The sequence below is a fragment of the Chrysochloris asiatica genome, unplaced genomic scaffold (assembly GCF_000296735.1).
Source record: "Chrysochloris asiatica unplaced genomic scaffold, ChrAsi1.0 scaffold00267, whole genome shotgun sequence".
NCBI lineage: Eukaryota > Metazoa > Chordata > Mammalia > Afrosoricida > Chrysochloridae > Chrysochloris > Chrysochloris asiatica.
The window spans coordinates 2,107,700-2,125,755 of NW_006408785.1; the positions used below are offsets into that span (position 1 = coordinate 2,107,700).

General features: G+C 36.6%; 1 protein-coding gene across 1 annotated transcript in view; it reads right to left on the reverse strand.

The window, feature by feature from the left end:
- Window positions 1-14,734, reverse strand: part of SATB1 (SATB homeobox 1) — a 112,970-nt gene extending 98,236 nt beyond the window's left edge. The window contains exon 1 of the mRNA XM_006874241.1: window positions 14,586-14,734. The gene's annotated coding sequence lies outside the window, so the exon portion shown is untranslated. The remainder of the gene's footprint in view (window positions 1-14,585) is intronic.
- Window positions 14,735-18,056: the final 3,322 nt, after the last annotated feature.

Genomic DNA, 18,056 nt, shown 5'->3' on the forward strand with positions numbered 1-18,056 from the left:
GGAGCGCACGATTTCCGGCCCCGGGCGCGCAAGAATTTGTAATGAGCTTGATTAGAGTGAGGCGGCCCGACATTTATTACACACAATACCCAGAATAACAGGGCGCTGCGCTAGGGCTAGTGCCGGTCGCCGCCAGGCGCGCCGGGGAGGGCGCAGAAGGGAGGAGGGGAGGAGGCTTCCCAGGCTGCGTCCTCAGTTCGGGGCGGGGAGCGCGCGGCGCGCGGGCGAGCAAGGCAGGTGTGCGAGTGGGAGCGGGAGGGAGCAGGGATATGACTGGCGAGGGATGAAAGTGATGGAGAGGAGGGGGCGAGGTCCAGGGGAAAAAACTAACCTACCACCCACACGCCACAAAAGCCACAAAAAGGAATATATGCCTTGAGCCCCGGAGGCGGGCAACCGAGGGAAAGGCAAAGCAGGGAGGGCGTACTGGCCCAGCGGACGAGGGGCCGTGGCTTACTAGTGACAGGCGCTGAGGACTGAGGGCACATCAGAGAGTGGTGATGGGGACAGTCGGAAGGTAGATATCTCTGGAGAAATGCGGGAGATGCCGAGATGTTTGCAGAGGCGTAGAGGCCATGAAGTCTCCCGAATATTTATTCTCAAAGGAGAGTGCTCCCTAAACTATTCAGAGGCCAAATTAAAGGTAACTAAGGGTTCTCTGTGCTTGTCAGAGGTCGATTCAAAACTCATTTCTAAGCCACAGAGTACTTTGGAGGAAGAAATACGTGGCCGAGTTAAACTAAATTTGGGTCACTTGAGAGACATTTGGCCTATCATAAAGGGAAAAAATGCTACCATTCTTAAAATAATTTACACTGGGCAAAAGACAGGAAAGTTTGGGTTGCTAAAATCATTTGTTGCAGCAATTAAGTCTCCTGCAATAAACTAGGGTAAGTTACCTAGTTAGATAAATAACTAATTAGCACTAAGTACTATACTCCTTTTTATTCACTAGAGTTCATACAAAAATGAAGAGCATTACAATCTCACCTAAAATAGAGATGCAGCATTCTTCTATTAGATTTTAGTACTCTCATCTCAGCTTTTCATTAAGGAAAAACAAAAAAATGCTATAAGAATTATTTTTCAGAATATACCAGCAGGGAAAAGAAAATTTCAATCAAAAAAGTTTAAAGTTTGTTACATATATATGTGTGTGTGTGTATATATATATATATATATATATATCAACAAGTTAGCACAAGGACTCAGATAAGGAAATAAGCTCTTTAAAAATAAGCTCTTTAAAGCTACCAATACATTCTGAGGCGCTGTTTACATTAGAAATCTAAGAAAAGCAGAAGGTAAAGCATTAGATAAAGTATAGGAAATGATGGCTTCCTGGTGAGGACAAGTTTAAGAGAAGCACAATGAAAATAGATCACTCTTAATGGCACCCAAGTTTCACCCACAAACCGGAAAGGTTAGTCAAAATTGAGGAAGACAGCAGTGAATCTTGGCATGCATGATCCTAAGCCTTAAGCGAAAGAAAGAACATGTGATGATAACACACACACATATACAATTACAACACCAAAACCCAGAAAGTGAATATAAGACAATCTTTATTTAAAAGCCCGAGTGACACTATAGGTTTTAAAATTAAAATATGGGGAAATATGTAAGAGGATATCTTAAAGTTTAAGAACACAATCAATAAGGAAATACATAAACATAGCAAACTGCACCTTTGGTATTTGAATTGGTATTGTGGATGAAGGTACTTACGTTAAAAAAAAAAAAAGATTTGGTATTTAAAAGGAAAAACAAGTAACAACTGTGTCTGTAATGACAATGAGTTTTGTAATATTAAAGTTAAACTTGGAATTTCCAGGATGGGTATTTTAATATTTGATTCAAAGTGGTACTGCCAAATGTGTTACCCTGAAACTCACCTGGTTTTCAAAAGGAGCAGTGCATTCTAGATTCAGGCAATACAAATTTACAAATACTAGAAAAAAGAAAAATAATTTACATGGACTATAAAAATGTCATTTGCCACTCATCCCTTGTGTTGAATGTTTTGAATGAAAGAATGAAAAGGAGGGTGGAAGGAAGGTAGGTAGGTATTGGGCAAAACAAATTTTGAGCATAGAGAAAAGAAAACTGAAAAACAAAAAGTTTCAGAAAGTATCAATATCAAGACTTTGGAATTCAATATTGTGAACATGTTTGAACCATCACTTTAGCCTCCTAATGACCTGGTCAATGCAAATATAAAAATTAAAATAAATTTAAAATATTAAAAACTGTTTAAATCTGAATAACACCTTTTCCCAGGAATTACAAACTAATTCATAAACACAAAACATAGGTGTAATAAAGATGGATAGACATGGTCTTGGCATATGAAAAACAGAATAAATGAGGCTAAAGTCATCATAAAATGAATGAGTTTATTATAGAGAATAACCAATATGTTATCGTCATGAGTCTATTAATTACATATATATATTAATTTTCCCCCTCAATCACATTTTTTATTCCTGAAGTATATGATTATAAGAGATGATATAAGTGGCACACAGAGGTTTATATGTGATAGTATGATGAGCTTAATAATTATATATAATCTACCCCTTTAGAATATTCATTATAGGCACTGAGCAGGGGACAGTATAAACTCAGATTAAAATGAAGAGGAAAAAAAGAAAGATAACTAACAAAATGCAGTATTATTTTCTTAGGCATATATGCCCATAAACTATCATGGTAGGAGAAAAATGAAGTAATTCTGTACAGGCACCTTTATATTTAACAATAAAGATGCAAGCAAGTATGAAAAGTTAAAATAAACTTTATAAATCTTGCTATCAAAACAGAACACCTCAGAAAAATGAAATACCGCAACTCAAACACATGAGCTATTTAATATGTGAACGTGCAGTTAGAACAGGAGTGCATCAATTTTTTATCATATGAAAAGGCATTCATACTAGCTATACAAAGGTAGCAGAGATAAAATACTGTAACAGATATACAAAAAAAAAAAAAAAATTAACTACTGCCTTTTTCAAATGGCAACATATTAAGATAAATATGCAGGCAGATATCCGAAGCATTAAAACACATTCAGAGTTCTCAATAGCACATGCATTTGTAATAAACATAGAAAGCATTTAGAATTTGAACGCTTTTAAGACATGGCAGTTCCACCAGTGACTGTGTTAGCAAAGCAATGCTTACCACCGTAACACTTTCTAAGGACATGTTTTGTGTGCTTTTTTTATTCTTTTTTTTTTTTTTATTCAAATTCAGTTGGCTATCTCTCTACACTCTTAGAGAAGCACAATTTATGTAGCATATTTCTCTCTTTGTGTGACAACTCTTTGTTTTTTGGCTTTAGCTGCAGGTGGTGTTTTCCATAGATGAATTTCTGGGAATATGGTCTGTATTGGCCATATATAAATTTCTATTCGGGCCATATGTTTTCCTGTCATGTGTCTCGTTTTGTCTATCTGTGATGTCAGGGCTGATTTCCACATCGTTTCTTGAATGGACCAAATACCAATTTGTAAGAGTAGGGAGAAGAAAAGCTGGGGCTGGAACCCAAACAAGATTGTCAAAACATATGTTGGAGAGGAAATGCAATATCCTGTAAACATTTGCACCCTTCTTCTCACATCTTATCTGTGACCGACATCATCACAACTGCATACAGTTTAGGAAAGAATCTATTTGATCAAAGTTTGCAGTATGTGTGTACATGAACTTATCAGGCAGCCCCTAGACTGTGGAGATCAGAGCATGGGCACATTCTATCTGCCATGCTCTGACAGCCCAGCCGGGGCTCCTGAAGCTAACCTGTTGCAGCCTCGAACTTGGGGAAGGGACGCTGCCTCATGCTTCCCTTGTTTAGTGATTAATCACTCTCTGACTAATCTTATAAGGTATATACTCATAGCCTCTTGTAGGAGTATTTCTCCTTTATAACATGGTAATTTCAACCAATTAACAATTTGGGTGATTAATGATTTAGTCAATAAATGTTTCCTATCGACGACGGCACTTAACAACATAACAACAACAACAATAGGAGCTCTAGTAGCATAGTGGTTACAAATCGGGCTGCAAACCTCAAGGTCAGCAGTTCGAAACTACCAGCTGTTCCGCGGGAGAAAGATGAGGCTTTCTGCTCCCGTAAAGATTTACAGCCTGGGAAACCCTGTATAGGGTCGCTATGAGTCGGAACCAACTCCATGGCACACAGCCACATTCTAGACTGGAAACCCCAGGAGTGCTGGGACTGTTGTCTGTTTACTCATGGGTATAGTACCAGGAACTTACACACTGTCCTGGTAATAGTTATAGTATGAATGAATAAATTGAGTAAACAGCAGCTGGTTTCCACTGCTTACTGCAATGTCAGTTCCTATATTAGAGGTTGAAGAGAGAACAATGGCGAAGCTGGTTATATAATTTAACTTAAAATTAAGTAGAATTAGAAATTTAGTTCTTTAGCCACATTACAAGTGCTCAATAGTCCCAAATGGCTAGTGGCTGCCACAGTGAACTGTGGAGATTATATAACACACATTCACCACTGCAGAAAGTTCTACTGGACAATGTTAGTCAGAGAAAACTGTAAAAGACAACTAAGTGAATTCTAAGACCTGTACAGGAGACTGAGAGATGCTGAAAAGCTCTCAGACATTCTAATGATGTCCACATCAAAACCATTTTCCATTTTAGACAACCCATAGATCTATAAAATTTCATGAAACGAGGCTTATGTGCTATTGAACACAAATTTAAGACACCTTTTTAGACATGTCTGTATTTGAAAGAGCTTTGTAATACATTTGGAATTATAGTATTTATCCCAAATGCTGCTTGCCATCAGCATTTCAGCAGCTCAGAGGTGAAGGTAAAACCAAAGAGTCACCCCTCACCCTATATTAAATAAGTATAACTTCCCTTAGGAATGGCTCTTGTGGAGGCTTTGATGTAGATACCTACTCAGCCTGGGAGGGCATCCAACCACTGCAGAAAATAATGGGAAAAGGTTTGGAATTTTGCAGTGGAGATAAAGGAACTCTAAGTACAAGTCTTAACATTATTTGGTTTTGTTAGTTTTTTATAGTGGCATTTCAGTTATAGCCACATTAATAGTGATCAAAACTTATCCTGTAATTACTTTAGGGTAGATATAAATATTCACTGGTTTTAATACTCATTAGTAAAATTCAGCAAGAACAAAGCCAGCGCTTTAGTTCTGGGAGAGCAGAATAAGGAAGCTGAGTAGCCTTGAACGCTAACTTCTAAACAATAAGGTATCTAGACCTTTTACCCAGAAATATCACTTTTTGATTAGCAAGAATTTACTGGGCAAAATTAGTAAACAGACTTCTTTCTAAAGATGTCAGTATGGATTATTATCTTGATAAAAGTACTATGGTGATATTTCATCAAAATTGGTATCTCCATCTAGATCTGCAGTCCTGGTGTGGCGTTAAATGATAAGCACTGGACTGCTAACCGCAAGGTTGGCAGTTCAAACCCACCAGCTGCTCCTCAGAAACCCTATATAAGGTCACTATAAGTTGGAACTGACTCTATGGCACTTAACAACAACAATCTAGATCTAGATCCAAAATTGCAACAACTCAATTTTGTCATAACTCAATTGAGCTATGGTTAGCAGTCCTGTGTTGATCCTACAATGCCACACTAAGATCCATTTTACATATTTTTGTTGTTGCTGTTCAGTACTGTCTAGTCGGTTCCAACTCATAGCACATTGTACAGGTCGGTTTGAACTACCGACCTTGCGGTTCACAGTCCAGTGCTGATCCTACAGCACCACACCAGGAGTCCTCAAAATTGAATATATTGAGGGAAAGGACTTCTGCAGTTGCTACACTGGAATACTCTAGGAAAGGTGGCATCAACAAAGTACTTACAGTTCCCAAACACACCTCACACCCTCCCCAGCGGGCCTTTTCCCCCTTGGGATCTTGCTGTCTTGAGCGTTCTTCCTGACCCTTCTCTTCTGCCACCTCCTTTAATATTCAACTCAATTTCACCTCCTGTGCCCATGCACATCTCCAGCTGTTAGTTATTACCTCCTGGATATTCCGTCACAGTCCCTGCCCTGTTGTGTGGCATTCCATACTTGACTGCTGGCCTGTTGAGGGTGTAATTATATCTGTATACCAGGTGGATCTCTCAAAGGGAAAGGAAAGGAATTCAAGAGTTGGTCTTAGAGTGACTGCTACTACGAATGCTGGTGGGTCATCTAAGGCAGGACCAAGTGATAGAATCAAAAGTTCATTCAGTGGCTCCCAAAATCTGGCGCACAATAGAATTTCCTGGAGACCTTCCCCAAATCCTGATGCTCTGGTTGCATCTCACAGTTATTTCAGAAGAGCTGAGGGTGGGAGCCAGGGATTATTTTATTCTTTTTAAGATCCCACAGTGATTCTGATGTTTGGCATCCATCAGGCAGGTGAACTCCTGGCACTGTAGGATAAACCACTGGACCACAAGACCAGTTTGAATTGCAAGGTTGGTGGTGCAAACTCACTAGCAGTTCTTCTGAAACCCTACACAGCAGCACTATGAGTCTGAATCAACTCAAGGGCAGTTAACAACAACAAGGCAGAGTCCAGGGGTGGCGCTGTAAGATAAGCAATAGACTGCTAATCACAAGGTCAGCAATCAAGCCCATCAGGAGAGCTCCTTCTGGGAAACCAAATACAGGCCCTCTATAAGTCGGAACCAACTCAGTGGTACTTAACAAGTTAATAATTTTAAGATGGGTAATCACATATGCAAGGAGCTCTGGAAGCATAGTGGTTACAAGTCTGCCTGCTAACCTCAAGGTCAACAGTTCGAAACTACCAGTCATTCTGTGGGAGAATGAGGCCTTCTGCTCCTGTAAAGATTTAGGGCCTCTGAAACCCTGTACAGGGTCCTTATGAGTCGGAACCACACAACTACCACTACCAATCATATATGCATGTAGGGTACCCCTTATGTGAATTTTTAAACCCACTTCTGCATTCACTTGGAAAGATTAAGACTTTTCTAGGAACTAGCAGCAGACCAAAATTTAAGACATGTATACACAAGCAAGCTACTTATTTCATATCAAGTAAAGGTAAAAATGGGGTGGAGGCAAGTGATTAGATCACTGATTTGGTAAATAAAGGTATGTTGTTTGAAACACCATGTCAAAGTAGCATTTGGGCACTTGCTTGAGATTTACTGGGGTGCCAGAAATCCTGTGCAAGTATGTGATTTATCATCACAAACATAAGCTACTAACCACAAAATTACACATGAAAGTATAGTTCTAAAACCAGTGTATTATTTACTGGAGCCAGAACCATCCCAGTTTCCTCTAATGTTTGGGCTTCTCCTCCCTTAAAACTACTCAACTTATTTCCAGACTACATCGCTGCACTTGAAAAGAATTCACATTGCCTAAGCCAATGAACTGAATTGCAAGACATCCCAGGCTTCACTGCTGCTGGGAAGCAGCACTCTCAGGAAGGTTAAGAAAAGAAAATACACACACACACACACACACACACACACACATATTTGTCATGGAGTCAATTTTGACTTGTGACAGCCCAGTGTAGAACTAAGTGCACTCTGTAGGGTTTTCCTGGCTTTGAAACAAATCACCAGGTCTTTTTACCTCTGGGTGGGTTCAAACTGCCAACCATATGGCTAGCAGCTAAACTCTACCTGTTCATGACACCCAGGGAATTCCCCTCAGGAAAGTCAAGAGTTTTTTAGTACCAATGAAGTCAAATATGATAATTATTCCCAATCAACCTTCAGCCAAGACGTTCAACCAAATTTCCTCAGTGATACTGACCCTCAGTGATGCTGACATTACTGTTAATCTTTCATGGATTAATTAGAGGAACAGGGGAAGCAGTTTGAGATTGTAATGGGCCTAAATCCTAGTCCAGGTCATTTTGAGGGAAGCATGAACAAAAGGTAGTACCTGAAATTGTACTGACATGCCCATTGTCACAAGAGTTTTCCAGAGGATAAGAAAGTCACCACCAGAAGCACATGCATCGCACTAGACAATGGTTAAACAACACTATAATGCTTAAAGTCTGTTGAAGTAAATGTGAAGTTTATTTCAAAACAGAAGCACACACACACAAACCCACTTTAATCTATTCTTAAGACTGGCAGATATGTATTATCCTGACAATGTCATAGAAGTTTCAGAGAAACAATAAGCTAGGATACATTGAACAACCACTTTCCCCTTACCCCATTGCCAACCATCTACTGCTTTGTCCTTACCTGTTAACAGCCACAGTTCAGTCTATGCTGGGCATTTAACTCATCTGGTGAGTACCTGCCCAAAGGGTAATTATCATGGATTGGTAATTGAAGGCCAAAATCCCACCCAAAGAATATTATCTGAATGCAAGAAATGGTTCTCTTTTCAAGTTTTATTCTGTAACTCTTAGCAAAAAGAGGAGAAAGAAGCAGAGACAAAACAAACCAATAAAACTACCTCAAGTTCAAAATTCTTCCTGGATGTTTTTCAAAAAAGTACAAATTAAGTACATTTGTGAAATGGCAAATCTTCCCAATTAAATGTCCTTAGAACTCAACACACACTTACATAGAGCAGTCACACACATATGTAACAACTGTATACATGTAATCTATACAATGACTCATATCTCATTATGACTAAATGTTCTCTAGTTTGGAAAAGAAAGACAGTAGTTAGATAAGTTTATTTAATGATTTTACATTCCAGTTTTTAAAATAAACAATGTATGTTTCTGTTTACGAAAATCAAGAGACTTTCAATTTGATTTTGTAATTCACTTGAAGTGACAGTAATAAGGAAGTATTTACTTCTGCATTTAATAATTGATATTACCAACTATTTAAAAATATACTATATTCTATTTTGTATCATCTATTCTTATTGATTTTATATTAGGGATTTTAATATTAGTAATAGAGTTTATAATGAATTAGATAATCATATATATTATATTTCATTGTAATTCATACTTTTATATATATATACATTTTTTTCTGATGCATTACTAAGAATTAGTGCTTAATGAAGCTAAACTAAAAAGATACATTTATCAAGGACAAAGACATTAAATACTTGAAAATAATCTCATAGTATAGGTATAGCTAGAGCATACCCAGTTACCTATTTTGCAGGTGTCTACTTCTTTGTTAAGAAACTCTCGTAGCGCAGTGGTTACGAATCGGGCTACAAACCTTAAGGTCAGCAGTTCGAAACTACCAGCTGTTCCGCAGGAGAAAAATGAGGCTTTCTGCTCCCATAAAGATTTATAGCCTCAGAAACCCTGTACAGGGTCACTATAAGTTGGTTCCAACTCCACAGCACATAACAACCACCACCACCACTTCTTTATTAGAATGTTTACTGTGAAATTTAATTCACTGGATAATTACATGGGTTATAAGCATACATACAAAAATTCACTGATATGAAGCTAAAACTTGATAAATAATGCTACAGCATAGCTTAAAAAAAGAACTAGTAAGCCTGAGGCTATTTTTTAATCATTTATTATTATTTATTCTGTAAAGACTATTTTCATTTGTATTTTTATATATATGTAAGTATACTTGGAAGAGAAACAGCGTGTTTATGAGAAATTTGACAGGGACCAGCTTGTAAATGTTGTTGAGACTGTACTGCGTTAAAGATGGACACCACTCATTATTCTTCTATTGCTCTACCATTGAAGAACCACTACACAGTCGCATTCGATATGAGTATTAAACATCATCTCTCTCAATTGTGGTAACAAGGTTCTCAAAAACAACTGTTTAGTTCACTCTGCACAAAGGGGTCTTGTCTCTAGAAATTTGCAATACTGCAAGCAAAGGACGTCCATGGCCGGCGTTAGTCAGTTTAGGATGGAAGCCACATCTGGCATCATTCTTAATAGATTTTATAAACTTAATGGTTTTGCCAACACTCAAGAGAATGAATAAATGTATATATGATATACATATACCATAATATATGTACACATACAACATGCATGTATGAAAGTATTACACTATCTAAAACTAGTTGACTACAGTTTTCATCAGAAATCTTTTAAAACCCAGAGGTAGTGTGTTGTTGTTATGTGCCGTGGAGTCGGTTCTTACTCATAGAGACCCTGTACAGGGTTTCCGAGGCTGTAAATCTTTACAGGAACAGAAAGCCTCATCTTTCTCCTGTAGAACAGCAAGTAGTTTCGAACTGCTGACCCTGTGGTTAGCAGCCAGATTGTTAACCACTAAGCTACCAGAGCTCCTTCAGAGGTAGTGTAATAAACCTATTATTAAGTAACTCCCACATAAGAGAGGACAAATAACACAGTGGGAAAAGTAGTGGAGAAAAGACAGGGGAACTAGATTAGTGTCTTGCTTCTTTTCCTCTACTAGCTATCTAAATGGCCTTTCATAAATCAAGTAAGATCAGGTTCTGTGTCTACAAAAGGACAGGGCAGAATCTGATCATTCTATAAGATCCTATAAAATACTCTGCTTCTAAATTTAATAATAATAGTAACAATTCACGCTAAGGAGGAAATAAAGATATAAAAAAATATGTCACATGTTACATTGGATGTTTATCTAAGAGACAGGTGTCAAACGAACATACAAACAAGCAAACAAACAACAAACCACTAAGGCAAAGAGAAACTTTAACTTGCCAGATTCCATCTGTTACATTTGAATTTATGCATAATTGATTAGTCATGACTGGTAAGTTCTTTTCTTACTAGCCGGACACAGTTTTCTAAACATTATGTATTAAATCACTACTAAAGTAGACTCCATTTCAGAAACAGCAAGGGGCAGAATAAGAGTATTTTAAATGAAAAATTACATGCCAGTTAATAATAATACAGCTGACCTATGTTTAAGGGAGAGAAATTTTAATCATGTGCATATTAAATATTAATAACCTGTTCTGTTATTGTTATAATAAGGTTAAGTAGGCTTTTCCATGCTTAAGGAAAGAGAGAGAAGTAGGAATACATAATATGGCAAAAAAAAAAAAAAAATACAGAGACAGAGACAGACATAAGGAAAATGTGTCAACAATAAACAAGAGGAAATGAGAAAGAAGGAAAAGATGAAGGTGAAAACTAATCTCTATGTGTCATTATGACTGCCAGAGTACTGGCAAAGAAGCAGCATCCTTTTATTTCAATTTTAATCATTTCTGAATTTTAATACCCAGCTCCTTTTGTAATTCTCCTGGCATTCCCCATATGCCTCCATCCCAGCCAAAACACCAGTGTAAATTAAATGGCAGGCAACCACACCACTGATACAGCCTCCCGAAAGAACGTACCAGGTGACCAAAAGCAGAAAAGGTATGTCTCCCTTACATCCCGGAGGACCTCTAGCCAATTAACTGGCTGAATGGTCTCTACTTTCTTTAATTTTGAAAAGAAGGACACAGTAGTTAGGTAATCTACAGATTGAGAATCATTAAAAAAAATAAAGCAAGCCAGTAGTAATACAATAATCAGTGACCATCAGGGCCTGGAAAAATGAGTTTGCTCTCACTGGCACTAAGGAGCATCACATGATTATTTAATTACAGCTCTAATTTTTGTCTCGTGGATGGCAACATATCAACAATTAATAGAGCAAATAGAGGAGACTGTGTTTTTAAAGAGACAGAATATATATAATAATGTAATAGGTCACACAGCGGTGTCACCACTCAATGAATACTTTCCTTTGTGGCAATTAAATAAGACTGTCTTCCAAAAAGTTATACACATTGAAAAAATAATGGGAAAATTTAAAAGGAAATGTCTTTGGATAACTTTCATACAATGTCTTAAACTTTTCAGAACGTTTTTGATGGAGCTAACACAACCTATAGTAATTCTAGTATTCATTTTAAGTAATTGAGTTAAATCTTCATTCACAAATATTCTAAATCTTAAAACTTTTTTAAAATAATGACATAGCTCGAATGCAAAATGTCTTTTGACCCAATAATCACAGCTGATATTTATTTATCCAATAGAGTTTTGAAAAAAAATTCCTTCAAACAAGTAAGGTCAATCTGACTTGGGCAACTAATCCTAGCATTTTTGCTTCCAGAATAGCAGAAAGACTATTCCATGGTGGTCTAACCGCAAGAACCTCAGAGAAGTGCTATGTGTTACCACAACCAAACACCCAAGGACCATGAATCTAAATAGAGACAGCCTAATCGTGGAGGTCAAACAAGGAGGATAAGAAAACAGAAAAGTCTAGTACTACAGTCAGTCACAAAGTGACACAAAGCAGATATGTAAAGATCAGCAATGTTCAATTATCCAGAAAACTGGGACACATGTAGATTTTGTGTTCAGATGTTGTTGTTAAGTAACCTTGAGTCAGTTCACCCTCAGAGGGACCCTGTATAATGTTTCTGAGAAGCAACTGGTAGGTTTGAACCACCAACCTTGTGGTTAGCAATCCAGTGCTTATCCTACAACACCAGACCAGGCCTCCATATGTTCAGATGTTGTTATTGTTAAGTGTCCTCTAGTTGGTTCGGCCCATAGTGACCCTGTATAGGGTTTCCGAGGGGCAGCTGGTGAGTTTGAGCCACCAACCTTGCAGTTCAAACGTCTTTGCAGTCTAGCTCATTAATCCACAGCGACACACCAGGATAGCACCAATAAAAAGAAAAAAATTTGATGCAAGAGTCTTTTATAACCAATAAATTAGCACAAACTAAATTCACTATCTTACAAATTTACAAATAGCACCGAAAGGCTGTGAAGTTTCTCCTATTTTATATAATACAGACATGAACCTTACATCTAATTTCTGTGGTCTACATATCCAGATTCATCATAGTTATTGAAATAATACACCAATTTGGTAGAACTGTCTAAGTAAGGGTAAGTCTATCTCTAAATCCCTTTAGTTTCTATCAGTCATTGTTTTGCCACAAGATAAAGAAGACATCTAGACTTGTGATTAGGACAAGAGAATAGTCTTACAGTGAATGCTGTGATCACTGCTCCAATGTATTTTAAATGTTATGCTACACAGACTTGTAAGGAAACATAACTTAGCTAAAGAAACAGTGATTAAAATGGTTCTATAAAAAGAAGTATTAGCAGGTATTAAATCAACCTACTAAGTTGTTGATGGTTTATTTTGGCCACAGGTATCAGAAAACAAGAAAATGTGGACATCTCAATATATATGGTGGGAATGCAAAAACCGCTAGGAGCAACAAGTTCTAATGCCACTAGCAAAAGCAATCAAGCTAATGCTAACTAATTAATTACACAAAGAGAAAAAGGTAGAAGAAAGAAAGAATAGGAAGATAATTTTATATCCCACTAACAAGTTTAAAAATTAAATGCCTTTGTAAGAAACCTTAGAAAATTCTGAACCAAAAATCTGACTCCATATATCCTAAAAGAATTTTTGAAAGAGTCCAGCAAGCAGCAGCTTGTAGGTAAGAGTATACATCATTCTTTTTTAACATGATTGTTAATATACAGTTAACATGTCTCAGAAAAGGCTGTAATTAACTGTCTACTGCTCTAATAACATTAATAACCATACAGTATTATTAAAATACAATGACTCCATACAAACTAAAGGTGTCATTTTTAAACTTTTAAGATAATGTTCTAAACTGTTTTGAATCCTCTTAAACCATGCAAAAGGGAGCCCACCTCTAAGATTTTTTTTTTAAAGCATAGTTATTAAAATATTACTATTTTCTACCAGTCAAGAGAAAGCTACCATTAAACAGCACATCTCACTAGGCATTTTAGCTGGTGAAAATAATTTTTTATTTTGTTAAGCTCTACAAATTCTTCAGAAATTTTTTAATGTAAGCATTTTTAATTTAGTACTTCATTTATAAGACACTTTGAGGGAGAAAGAAAGGTTTGCTACAACAAGACTCACATAGCCCTGTTGTTAATCCCAAATGACTTCTGTTGCCTGGTTCAGTGAAATAAGGAAAACTCAAATGCATTCAATATCAAACAGCTAATTATGGATATGCTATATTCAAGACCATCTCCATTTCAAAAGATATCTACACACACTAGGCTCTCTTTTATATATAATAATTACTACAATAAAATATTCATAACACAAAAGCTCTTTTACCTTAAAGCCCTTTATAACATTATAAACATTAAAAGGCCAAATTGTCATTTACATGCTCTTAACTTAACTGCATATCAGAAACCATTGAGTAAGACCAGAAAAGATCCTGTAGCAATCAACTCAACTCTAAGCCTTGCTTCCAGGAAAACTGCAGCCCAAGAAATCCCCCTTACACAGACTACTGATTACCTTTTTCTTTAAGTATCTTACAGAAAGAAGGTTTAATCATTTCTCCTGGGAATGTGCTACATATCTCACTAGCCCAAAAAGAACATCCACTAAAGAATTCTTCTTGGTATCTGGTCCCACATAATCTGTAGTTGAGAAAAAGCACCTTCCCAATACAGAGACCTCTTAGCCCCTCACCATCACCAATTTGTGTGTCTCACACTGAGTCTGAGACCCTGGTTCTCCATATGGACCTGACTGTAGGAACTTTTTTTGGCACTTACCCTCCAAATATCAGAGGCTGCTCTCAGAAGCTAGCCCTACAGGAGAGCTGTCGGAAAGGTAGCCTTTGATGAGTTGACAGTGATGAAGTTCTCCCTGGCACAACTAGCTAAGAAGAAGCATCCTCAAATGAAGTGGTTACCAGTTGCCTGGGAAGCAGCTGGACCATTACTGTAGTTCTGAAGGTGCGTCACAAATCAGGTTATAGCTCTGGGTAGAGTCCACCCACTTTACTGAGTACAGCACCTTCTACTTCCTGCACACCTCAGGGGAAAGGCTGCAGAGAAGTGGGACCTGCGCAGGTCCACAGACAGTCTAGTAAAGTCACAACCAAGTGCAACGTGACTACTATTTCTTTTTAAAGCAATTCAAGACTTATTTAGGGGACCTGCATCCCTAGATACTCAAAAAAGGCTCTAAAATGAGTGATGAATATAATAAAACCTTGGACAGTTCAGTGTTTTATTCAGAAATTTCTTTCCTCCACTAGAAACTTAAACAACTCTTAATTTCTGACTGCAATATACTTCTCTACCAAATGTTAAATAATTGAACTGAATGAATTTCAGCAGAGACTTGGATCATAAATGCTGGGGTACCAGTTAACTCATTTTCATCTCTCATAACTAAACTAGATCACTACATAAACTGAATTACATTCTTGAAAGGCCATTGAAAAAGTTGATTTGAATTTCTATTACAAACCTTCAGACAGTAACGACTATAGAAGTGATACAAAGTAACTTGAAACAATGAAATTAGTCCAATATACCTGGAAAAGGCTACACTACTAAATCTCACCCTAAATGTATATACACACAATCCGTATCTATTTACTCTGAAATGAAGTATCTGATCTTAAAAAAGACTTCAAAAGGTACAATTGGCATAAGTTCAAAAGTACTAAATAATGTGTGTTAATGTGTTGATCACACTCTATGAAGGCATCAAGTTTAAACAGACTCACCATTGAGAACAGCACTTAGGAACAATATATAAATTACCATAGTAGACAGTTTTTCAATGGTACAGTGAAGGAAACGAATTTCCTATAACAGATTTGATTTATAGGCTGTACTAAGACCACATTCTGCTCTGATGTCAATAGACTATGTGATTAACAATTGACAACTGTGTGTATGCAAACCATGAACATAAGCGCTACATATGGAATATAAGTGAAAACAATTATTTTCTTAAAAGTTCATTGTGAGTTTAGAACTTATATTCTGAAGTTCAAGGAGTCTTAAAAGAGAACACACTTTTAACTAAAATATTAAACAACATATACATTTAACATTTTAAGAAAGAAATCTCCTTTATCTTGTGGCTGGAAAATTAACAAGACAACAAATGAAAGTGGTAAGAATATTTTCAAGGGAGAACAACAGTATCAATCAACCAGCTAATGAGCCTCACTGTGTACTTGTATGTACAGATCTTCACTAAAACTTGAAGTATTCTACGGAAGATTTGGAAGGGAAGCTACTTTATCAAAGTTATTATCTAAGAAAGCAAATCATTTAAGTCATCTATTTGGAACTTTGCAGAAAGTTAATTTAGCAAACACACACTTGAATGTGTTTGAACATATTTGTCCTGAGGTTGCACCAGGATGACTATTGTGAGTGGCATGCAGATTCTTTTTGGATTTTGATGTTATAGTTAAGGTATGCAAAGTAAAGTGCAGAACATTTCTTTCAACTGGTTCTCACATGACAGAAATGAGAAGATGAAATTACTTCTCTTTAAAGTTTTGCCACTGGGAATTGATAAGAAAAACTCCTCCCGACCCTTACCCCCAACCAGGAAGAGTCGAAGCCGTGGATTACAGCACAGGTAGATATTAAAATGGAGACAGAGCCGTTATTTAGTGGTGACAGGAATATAAATACGTGCACTAACCTATAAACTGGTATTTACTTCAGGAAGGTAAGTAATATTTTTCCTCTGATTGCTGAGCTGTCAGTTTAATGCAGCGTAAATAAACAGTAGGTGCCTGCTAGCTTGAAGTAGGAAGTGTTCATTCCACAAGAGGAACAGATTACTGAAGCCTGATGCTCATCATGCTGAAACATAACTTTCATTTTACTAGAAAATATACCATACTGTGGCTGGGTTTTCCTGCATGATCTATTAATTAACTCAACTCTGTTCTGTCAAAACGCAAACCAATTTGTAAAAATCTCAGAGTTTTGGAGTTTGAAACCTAAATTAACTTGAAAAGCAAGAGTTATGACTATTTTGTAATCTGATCACAGCAGCTAAAAATGAACACTTATTATAATAAGCATAAGCTACACAAAAACAAAACAAAGAACACATTTGAACAACATAAAATTCAAAAATCTAAGCTATTTAATTTACTCACAAATCTTTATTTACTAATTAAAAGCATATGGCACCTTACATAATTTGTAACCTTATGCTACATGGGTCTACTCAATATCCCTGCTTATTTCATCCTTTGAAATATCTTAAAGGTAAACCAGTCTCTAAACTCAAAGCACACTTCTTAATTCCAGTGGAAACATTGCTGAACTCTCCTGAGAGAAGTGACAATTTTGAGGATCAAATGATGACACCCTTTCTAACAACACTCATGCAAAATGTGGTTTTCCTCCCATTTTATATATGCTATATATGATAGTATATAGCAACTGATAGTCTCCTTATATGCAAATACCAAATAAACTATTCCGTGACATCATTTAAAAGGAGAACTCATCTAAAACGCACAAAAGACAATTTAGGGAACTTTCTCTTTAAAACAAGAACATAATTTTGATAATTGATAAGAGTAAAAAAAGATGACTTTGAAGAATATTCTGCCTTTGAATGCAAAGTCTAGACATAGTCTGAAGACTGACTCAACTCATATGCATTTTATTTTATATACTTCATCAATCCCAAGTACTAAAATAATATGAATTATAGTCATCCAAGACAGCATGTAAGAAAGAAATGATGTGTTGTAAAGGGCATATCTATGTACGGCCCTTTTGGTAATTTACAGAGCAGATGAAACATCACTAGAGTGCTGTATGGAGTCCCTGTTGTATAACTATGTTGTGTTTAGCTTAATAGTGTTTGTAACCAAAAGATTTTTACAATAATGAGGAACAGGTGCCTATCACCTGACCTTTTACGCCTAATTTACAATCTACACCGTGTCACATGAAAAAAAAAGTATTGAAAATCTCCTCCAGAATATTTCAGTTATAGCTAATTTAATGTAGGTTTTCTTTAGCCATCACTCAGCATTTTCATATCTTTATTCAATCAGCTGACAACAGACTTCTTTACAGAAATAAACCAATATTCAATCTTGTTGTTGCTCTTGTTTAAGATCCTGGGAGACAAAAGAGCTACTTTTGTAGTTTATCAACCAAAGAATGTATTAATTTATTAAAACAACTGAACAAAAGGCATTCCTTGTAAATACTTTAACATACAAAGAACTATTATTTATT